The following is a 9,606-nucleotide window of genomic DNA, read 5'->3' on the forward strand; positions in this document are numbered from 1 at the left end:
GAACTGTTCCTGGGTGATCTCTGCCTTGAGATCTTTCATCATTACTTTCCCAGTACTTTTCTCTTCAGCCTTTCTCTCAACCCAGGTCCCACAGTGGAAACATTTTTATATGCAAACAAACATCATTTGCTGATATTAAACCAATGTAACATCTGGTACCTCAGTGTACAAATGTGGTGGGGGGTGAGCTTTAGCCATTCCAATGACAAAAGTGAGTTAGCCCATGCTGTGGTTTGCAACTGAAGTGTTGCCACATTTTCATCTTGTGAATACTTTGTCCCCAGATTATTATGCTAGTCAGCATGGTCGTACCCCAGCACTTGGGATAAAGGGAGTGGATCTTCTGTGAGTTCAAATCCATGTTGGTTGCGGGTCAGTAGGCGTGGGAGAATAAAGGGAGTGGGAGAACACCCCCCCACCCCCGGTCTTGCCAGAGTTCCGGTGCTCTGGGCAGGCAGCCGTGGGAGGACTGACAGGGCCACAGTTTCCATGTGGCCCTGGGTGGGTGTCTGGCTGTGGGAAGCCACGGGACCCTGCCTGCCAGGGGGTAGATAAGGGGCAGTCCGAGGTCTCTGGACCTCATGGAGGCCAGAGATAACGGGTTTTCAGTCTTGGGAATCCCAGACACAGCGGGACACTGTGGAAGAGCTGAGAACAAAATGGGGGTGCCGGCGGGCAGTCCTGTCATCCCCAGAACTGAAGGGAGGAGAGGGCAGGAGGAGAGGGTGCTGGGTGGTTCCTATGTGGGCAAGAGTCCTTGGTCCGGTCAGTGGCTGGAGAGCAGGGAGGCCTTCCAGCGGGAGGTTTGATGTGGCTCATTAGGGGAAAGCCTATCCCATCATTCAAACGCAGTGGACCTAGATGAACAGAGACAGTCTATGGTTTTAGAGCTTTATTGTGCTTTATTGTAGAATGACAGAGAGAAAAAGAGAAGGTAGAAAGAAAGAGGCTGCCCATGGCCACATGGAGAGAAGGGGGAAGGGAGAGAGAGAAGGAGGGCTAGAAATGAGAGTAAGAAAGGTGGGGACTTAAAGAGAGAGAGGAGGGGCCAAGCAGCCCCTTTTATAGTGGGCTGGACTCCCTTGCTGTTGCCAGGTAACTGTGGGGAGGAGTATACCTGGCTATAGTCAGGTAACTGTCTGGGGTGGAGTCTAGCCAGAATGCCAGAAGCTTGGGACATTGTCTGCATGATTGATAGTCACAGAATTATGGAGTTGGGGGCTCTGTGGTGTCAGGCACCTGTCTCTGGGAACATGGCTCACTGTTCCATCCCTTGTAGAGTTTCCTACTGGGTCTCTACTGAGTCTCTGGAGCAAGCCTCATTCAACCAAAACAGGCTGCATTTCACGGCCCCACAGTCGGTCTACATAGTAAGTTCCAGGTCAGTCAGTGCTCCTGAAAGACTCTGAGAGAAGCCCTTTGCTCAGGCCTCAGGACAATAGCGGACACCCAAGAACTCATGATAGACCGAGCTTGTTGCAAACCGCATGAGGCTTTATTCAGAGAAAGCCAGAGCTCTGGGGACAACTCATATCCCATGCAGGAGTAGAGGAGTCGACCTCGAGGGGAAAGAGGACCCAGTTTTTATAGGTCCTTAAGGGGGAAAGGAGAAGGGGGGAGTAGGGAATTTCCAGATCTAAACAATATCTATTTTAAAATGATTGATTCCTCAAGAAATGGGTATGGGAGGGAAACAAGGAAAGAGTCTATTGAAGGTGCAGCACTCCGGATTGGCCCCGACTATGGTTGCTGGGGAGATTTCCTGACTCTTTCCCAGCAACCAATATCACAAACACCTGGCAGTGAGGTGCAGCAATGGGCACACACCTGGTCAGAACATTGGCAGACACACAGGTTCGAGGAGCAGCCAGAACATTGTGCACCTCTTTTTTTCTAAATCAGTGAAGCTAGTTCTACTAACAACGAAATCTATTTTGCCAATTTCAGGGCTTCTGTGACCTTTTACATTCTGTCAGGATCTTTCACTCCATAGTGAGACCCTTTCTCAACAGATCTGGGACCTGGCTGGTGGAAACAGGTCACTAGAGGTGACCTTTTGAAGGTCATACCTACCCAGGTTCTGGTCTAGACTGTTGCTTTCTGTTTCCCTCCATATCAGGCGTCTCTTTGACCACAGATCAAGCTGACATTGCTGTCATGCTTTCCCCATCATAACGAACTAAGAAGCCAAAAGAAATCCTTCCCCACTTAAGCTATTTCTGTCAGATAGAAAAGGTAGTATTGCTATTTTGTAATAGTAAAATAGTAAATATTAGTATCCCGTGGCATGATACTATTCCATTACTTTTATTTGGGTTTATTTTTTAATTTAATGTCTATTTATTTACTTAGAGAGAGCTAGCTTTGAACTCTCTATGTAGCTGAGGATGACTTTGAACTCATAATCTTGATGTCTCTACCTCTCAAGTACTGCAATTGAAGGCATGTGTTGCCATGCTAAGTATTTAGGTATTTTATATGCAAGGAGGGAAAAAACTAAAGGACGTTTTAAAACTTAAACAGTACAAGCTTAGAGCCCATAGCAATAAGTCCATAGGGGCAAATCCTAACATCACCTATGTGGGATTTAACTCAGTTTGTAACAATAGCTAGACAAGGTGCCAGCGCCCTCCGATGAGTCTTACATAACCATTCTGTCACTTCTACAGGCTCAACCTCTGCAGAATTAAACACCTTCAAACACAAATGTGTTTAAAATTGCATTTGTACCAAACATGCAGAGTTTATTCTTTGTCATCGTTTTCTAAACAATCCAGTTCTTTACACACCATTTGCATCTATGAGTAATCTAGAAATGAGGGCATATGAGAGGATGCAGGTAGGTGATATGCAAACATCTACACCATTTGATATAAGGAACTTGGGCATCAACAGACTTGGGTATCTGCAGGGGCCTACAAACCTCCTTTGGATCTGGAGGGATGATTAAATCTGATAAAAGATATTTATACAGTAGGGCATTGTAGTGACAATTTTGGAATTTTGGTTTCTTTTTAAAAACACAGAAATATTTTAAGAATATGTTTTCATTTTAATCCTAGATGTGGGGCTGTGGGGCTGCTTCTGATTATCTTCAGCAGCTACGATTTGCCTCACGCTCTAGCAAAGGCATGGTTTTGCCATTTGCAGATAGTATCTGTGATTGTGTGATATTTGGAATTCTGAGAACCTAGTGCTAGGGCCCCAGGAAGTGGAGATTGGTGGTTGTTTAGGTGGGGCTGGGGGAGGGGGTTGCAGTTTGTTAGTAGCCGTGGTCAAAGAAGAAGCAAAGGGAATTAGATTCAGGGATTTTCCTAATTCCTCTCTCCCCTCTATCCTTGTTTCTCTCCTGTCTAGTGTTAGGGGGTAAAACTGAGGGAATAAAGGGTGGGAAGAAGAAGAACCCACAAAGTAGCAAAGACTGGCTACAGAGCACCCCACAATAGCTGATCAGAAATAACAGTGGCAGTCCCTGGGGTGTCAGGGTTTGGCTTAGAATTTTCCTTTCTCTGGTTTTCTGTGGATACAGGCTGCTTCCTGGATCCCCCATAAAGATGCTGAGCAGCCCAGTGGCTGGAAGAATGAGGTCTCATGAGACTGGGGAACAACATCCCAAGGGCAGTTCCTTCTGGTTGGTTATGAGGTATTTGTAGCCAGGGACTGGGTCACCGTAGAAAAGCTAAATTATCTACACCTGGTGCAAGAGAGCTCTGATGAACAGCTTCTGCCCCAGGACTTTCTTCCAAGTGACTCAATGGCTTTCTTTCTTTTCTTTTTTCTTTTTTATAGGATGACATTTGTTCATTTGATATTTCTTTCTGACTAATCATTCCTTTCCTTTCCCAGTTCTTAACTCTTAATAAATATCTTGCCTCTGACAGTGTTTGTCTGCTCTTAGACATTCCCCTACTTCAGATAACCAACCTGCCCCTACTGTTACTCTTCAGCGCTGCTCTTAAGAACTGGGAGGTGTTAGTAGACAGTAGGTGAGGTAAAGACCTCATCTTCCACAGACTCACTTACATATGAACTAGCACTAGGGTGTGGCACCTATGGGGTTGGTAGCATGGCCCTTGCTTAGGGTACCTCTGGGTGGGCGTAGAAGAGATGGTCTGGAAGCTCATCCAGATATATTTAGATGTGGGCTATAGAATTGTTCCTTTGCTGTATGTTTGAGCAAGATCTGCCCTATGTATCTAAAATGGGGCTTTCAGATTGGCATTTCCTTTATGGGCCCTCTGGAGGCTTACCCGAACAATACCTTCCATATACCTAATGTGTAGCCACGCTCTTGGGTCAAGCCTACAACCTTCACTCCATCCCCTTCTTTCACGAGTTCCTCCAAGATCTTTGAAGATTGACAATTTCAGCAGCTTTCCAATATGGCCAAGCTACCACAAAGGATGTATTATAGGTTACATGAGTCTCTCACCTCCTTTTTGCCTTGCTTCCCTGTGAGGTTCAGACAGCAACATGTTTTCTAAATCTTCTCTCAGAACATAAATCTTTAATTCCTTCATCGGGGTACAAGCTAAGGGAGCATCAGAGTTCTATCTCTGATAGAGAATTAGGAGTTGTGGCAAGACGTCCAAACTCTAGAGTCAGGGTTGCTGTCATGATTCTCCTGACTCTGTGGCGGGTAGTGGCCTATTCACTAGTGTGTTGCTTAGCATACATATTGATTTTAAAATAAAGAACTTGGCCAAGAATGAGTTTTTGGGGGATGGCATCACTTCCTGTTCAGCCACATTGTTTACCTGTGGATATTTCCATTCACTGGAAAAGTGAAGAGGCTCAGTTGCCTTCCAATAACAAAAGGGACATTGAACCACTTATGCCCTGAGGGGAGAGTACAAGGTGAGGGCCATGCCATGACAGGAACCTAGGAGGTGGAACTTTGGAGAGCTAACTTGCCCTGAGGGACTGAGGAGGGACACAGAAGGTGGCCCGTGACAACCTACCTGAAGCAGAAATGCAAAATTACCCTTTGTGTTTCACACTTGTTCATTACAGGAATTCCGTTGGAAGCTGCAGCTCCTGGCTGGACTCTAGGAAGCCCACTCTGACTTCCTGATCCTGCACCCAAGCCTTGTAGGACATCTATAGGGCCTGTTTGACTATGCAGTGTCTTCAGGGCTGTGTGCCTTATGCAGCAGTGAGAAAGGCACTTTATATGTGCAGAAATGGAACCAACATGGGTATGCGTCATATGATCATAGACAATGGTTCCCCACACTGGAGAAGGGAGAGTTGGTGAGATTAGTTCTCAGGAATTCTGGTTAATACTCATTTTGAGAGTGGGTTTCAATTTTGATCCCCAGCTCTGCTTAGAGGCAAACACTGTTAGACATCATGAGATACTTAGGGATAGTTTTACTGTAGCCCTCTGAATTTTTCCAGATCAAGGCGATCTCTTCCATGATAAGCGTGCTGAAGACAATCAGGATTTTCAGTATGATACTGAGAGTACCTGACAGATCGAAGTGCTTTCTAAGTTATGTGCTGGTGAAAACTTCTCCACAGTTATGTTGCTGAAGTGTGGAAGTCAACCTCCCTATTTCCTGACTCACCCCCACTTTTTATTAACCCATGACTATCTCCAGGTGACCAAAGGATCTCCATCTATCTTTTGCTGTGAGGCACAGAGAAGATAACACATGAAGGACATTTTTGATGCCTCTGGCCTTTTATGATACATACTACACCATCCTCTCAGTTGCTCAGCCTATCAAGTGAGGGTGGCCTTAAAGTGTGTGCTGTCTAAATGCAGCCAGAGCCTGGGCCAGAGCTTTCACTATCTAAGAGGTGTTTGCTAGACATTTATGATGTCATTCTTTTTTACCCTTTAATTAACAGCTTCCCAGAAAACCACATGCTTGGACAAATTATTTTGACAATTTATATTTAATTATTTCAATCCCACTATAATCTATCAATGACTTGAAACCACATGTGTATCAGGAAGTGTGTGTGTGTGTGTGTGTGTCTGTCTGTGTGTGAAGTGCCTCAGCAAATATGCCAGGAAGGTGCTCTTCCATTGAGCTACATTACTTCCAAGATGTGAATTTTTTTAAGATTTATTTTTGTTTATTTGTATTGTATCTCTTGTGGGTGTATGCTACATGTGTGTGGGTACCCTCAGAGGCCAGAAGAGGGTGTAAGAAACTCTGGACATTTCTCCAGTGCCCCAAGACATAAGTTTTAAGATTTAAGATTCATTTCCAGGAGAAATATAGCCAAAGGGTGAAATAAAATTAATATATATATATGCATATATACGCATGCTTTTGTATTTCCTGTAAACTTATACATGCAGCCCATAGAAAATACTCTGACTGTATTTACAGATGGCTCATCTAATAGGAAGGCAGCATATGTGATTGGATCACATGTTCATTCTTTTGAGTTTCCCCCTGCTTCAGCACAAATAATTGAACTATGTGCTGTAGCTGCTGTTTTTGAAATGCCGAAAAATCAGGCTTTCAATTTCTATACTGATAAAGTCAAAATATAGCTCATGGTTTACAATTACTTAAAACTGTTCCTTTTTTAGGTACTGTTAATTCTCAAATTTTGCAATTATTCCAATACACCTCAATTTAAGAGAATGTACTCTTCTGTACTATATAGGACATTTAAGAGCTCATACTGTATTGCCTGCATCCCTTAGTGAGGGCAATGCTAGAACAGACTTGTATACCAGGCAGATTATAGTGCATACATAGGAACAATTAACCAAAACATTCTCATTCTCTATATCATCAAAGTAGTAATAGCTTGAGACAACAATTTGGTATTTCTAGAGAATGTGCACGTCAAATTGTAAAGACTTGTCCTGGATGTCCCCAATTTCTACCTGTACCACATAATGGTGTTAATCCTCAAGGAATTATACCTAATCAATTATGGCAAATGGATGTTACTCATTTTTTTGATTTTGGAAAATTAAAATATGTATATGTGACTATTGACACATTTTCAGGCTTCTTACTTGCAACTGCCTTAACAGGAAAAGCAACTAAAAGTGTAATTAGTCATTGCCTACATTGTTTTTCTATGCTTGGTGTTCCAAATCAGATTTGTGTTTCCTCTTTAAGGTCTTTACCTGTTTACCTGTGTTCACCTGTATTTCTTTAAGGGAGTTATTTATGTCCTTCTTAAAGTCCTCTATCATCATCATGAGATGTGATTTTAAATCAGAATCTTGCTTTTCTGGTGTGTTGGGGTAACTACAACTCACTGTAGTGGGAGAACTGGGTTCTGATGATGCCAAGTAGCCTTGGTTTCTGTTGCTTATGTTCTTGTGTGTAACCTCCCCTCAAAGCCTGAAGCAGGCTGAGCCAGACCTTGACCTTGCTGCCACTAAGGAGATTACCTAGGTTGGAGCCTTCCTCCCTAGATCACTCTATTGTTTAGCCACTGCTGCTTTTCCTCCTGCTGAGAGGCCCCTGAGACTATACCCTATCCTGTATGTCATCACCTGCAGCTGATTCCAGGCTCCAAGGATGAATTGGTGGGAATGGGCCTCCCCTCCTCTTTTATAAGCACATTTGCCATTAAACATTTGAGCTTTGATCAGGAAACTTGACTTAGCTCCATTTTTCTCTCGACCGCCTAGTTTCCCCTCTCTTTTCAGCCCCAGCTTGCCTCCCAGGTGTACCCGTTTCTTGTGAGCTGTAGGCTGGCTTTCAACACTTGTGTTTGCCTTTTGCCATCTGGTTATCTCTGGTGTTAGCTGGTTTTGCTGTCTCTGACTGTGGCTTGTCCCTTCTATGAGCCTGTGTGTCAGTACTCCTGGGAGACCAGTTCTCTCTGGGAGGAATTTAGGTTTGGAGAGATATGATACAGGGTCAGCTCTGGGGTACAGACAGAAATAAGAAAGATCCTGTCCCTAGCTGATCCTTGGTTCCTGTGTCCTGATGACTCTTGGCTGGTCCCTCTTGGGCCAGGAATTTAAAGAGAAATGGTGGTCTTACCTGTGCTCACAGGTGTGTAGGCATTCCTGGGAGACCAGCTCTCTCCTGGTAGTATTTGTATATGTAGCTCTGTGGCACAGATTCAGCTCGGGCATAAACAGAAACCTGAAGACTCCTGTCCGAGGCAGCTCCTTGGCTCCTGTGTCCTGAGGGTTCCAGACGGGACATTCAGAGCATCAGTGGTGGCCCTACCTGTGCTCACAGGCCTGTCTGCATGCATGGGAGGCTAGCTGCCTCCTGTTTCCACCTGGGTATGGAGTTCTGTGGCAGAGGGCCAGTTCTAGGACCAGATGGAAACTGTCCAAGTCAGATTAAAACAGATAATGGAACTGGCTATTACAGTCAAACATTGAGATGTTTTGGAGAAAATTACCATTACCCTTATTACTGGGATTCATTATAATCCCCAAGAACAAGGTGTTGTGAAACAGGCCCTGTGGAATTTTAACAAAACAATATCTTTAAAAAATAAAAAAGGAGCAGTTATATCCCCATTCACCACAAATTAATTTTATCACGTTCTTTTTATTTTATTCTATTTTTAAAAAAAAAAATTGGATGCCGATCTGCACACCTTCCCCGACAGAGGTGAGGTGGCCTCCAGGGAGGGCTCTGACTGTTGAAGCAGGTAAGAGAGCCATCTTGTATCTCAGGTCCCTCAGCGACCTGTCTGCTCAGGAGAGCATGGGGACTGCAGAAGCAACATAGCTTCGGGGACAGGCCCTGTTTTGGGCCTTCATCTTCAGCCAGGAAGCAGATCTGAGCTCCAGACACCTGCGCACCTTACCTACCACAGGAGATGTGGCTTGGAGAGAGTACTCTGACCACTGAGACTCAGGAGAGAGTTGGAATCCCAGGCAGACCTACTAGAATTGCACCAAACTTCTCACCAGAGTCTATGAAAACCAGAAGATCCTGGACAGATGTTATACAGACACTAAGAGAACACAAATGCCAGCCCAGGCTACTATACCCAGCAAAACTCTCAATTACCATAGATGGAGAATCCAAAGTATTCCATGACAAAACCAAATTCACACAATATCTTTCCATGGATCACACCCTTCAAAGGATAATAAAGAGAAAACACCGACACAAGGATGGAAACTACTTCCTAGAAAAAGCAAGAAAGTAATCCTTCAACAAACCTAAAAGAAGACAGCCACAAGAACAGAATCCCAAGTTTAACAACAAAAATAACAGGAAGCAACAATTACTTTTCTTTCATATCTCTTAATATCAATGGACTCAATTCCCCAATAAAAAGACATAGACTAACAGACTGTCCACACAAACAGGACCCAACATTTTGCTGCATATATGAAACCCATCTCAGGGAAAAAGACAGACACTGCCTCAGAGTGAAAGGCTGGAAAACAATTTTCCAAGAAAATGGTCCTGAGAAACAAGTTGGAGTAGCCATTCTAATAACGAATAAAATTGACTTCCAACACAAAGTTATCAAAAAAGACAAGGACGGGCACTTCATACTGATCAAAGGTAAAATCTACCAAGGTGAACTCTCAATCCTGAATATCTATGATCCAAATGCAAGGACAGACACAGTCATTAAAGAAACTTTAGTAAAGCTCAAAACACACATTGCACCTCACACAATAATAGTGGGAGA

Source organism: Mus caroli, chromosome 2 (assembly GCF_900094665.2).
Source record: "Mus caroli chromosome 2, CAROLI_EIJ_v1.1, whole genome shotgun sequence".
Taxonomy (NCBI): Eukaryota; Metazoa; Chordata; class Mammalia; order Rodentia; family Muridae; genus Mus; species Mus caroli.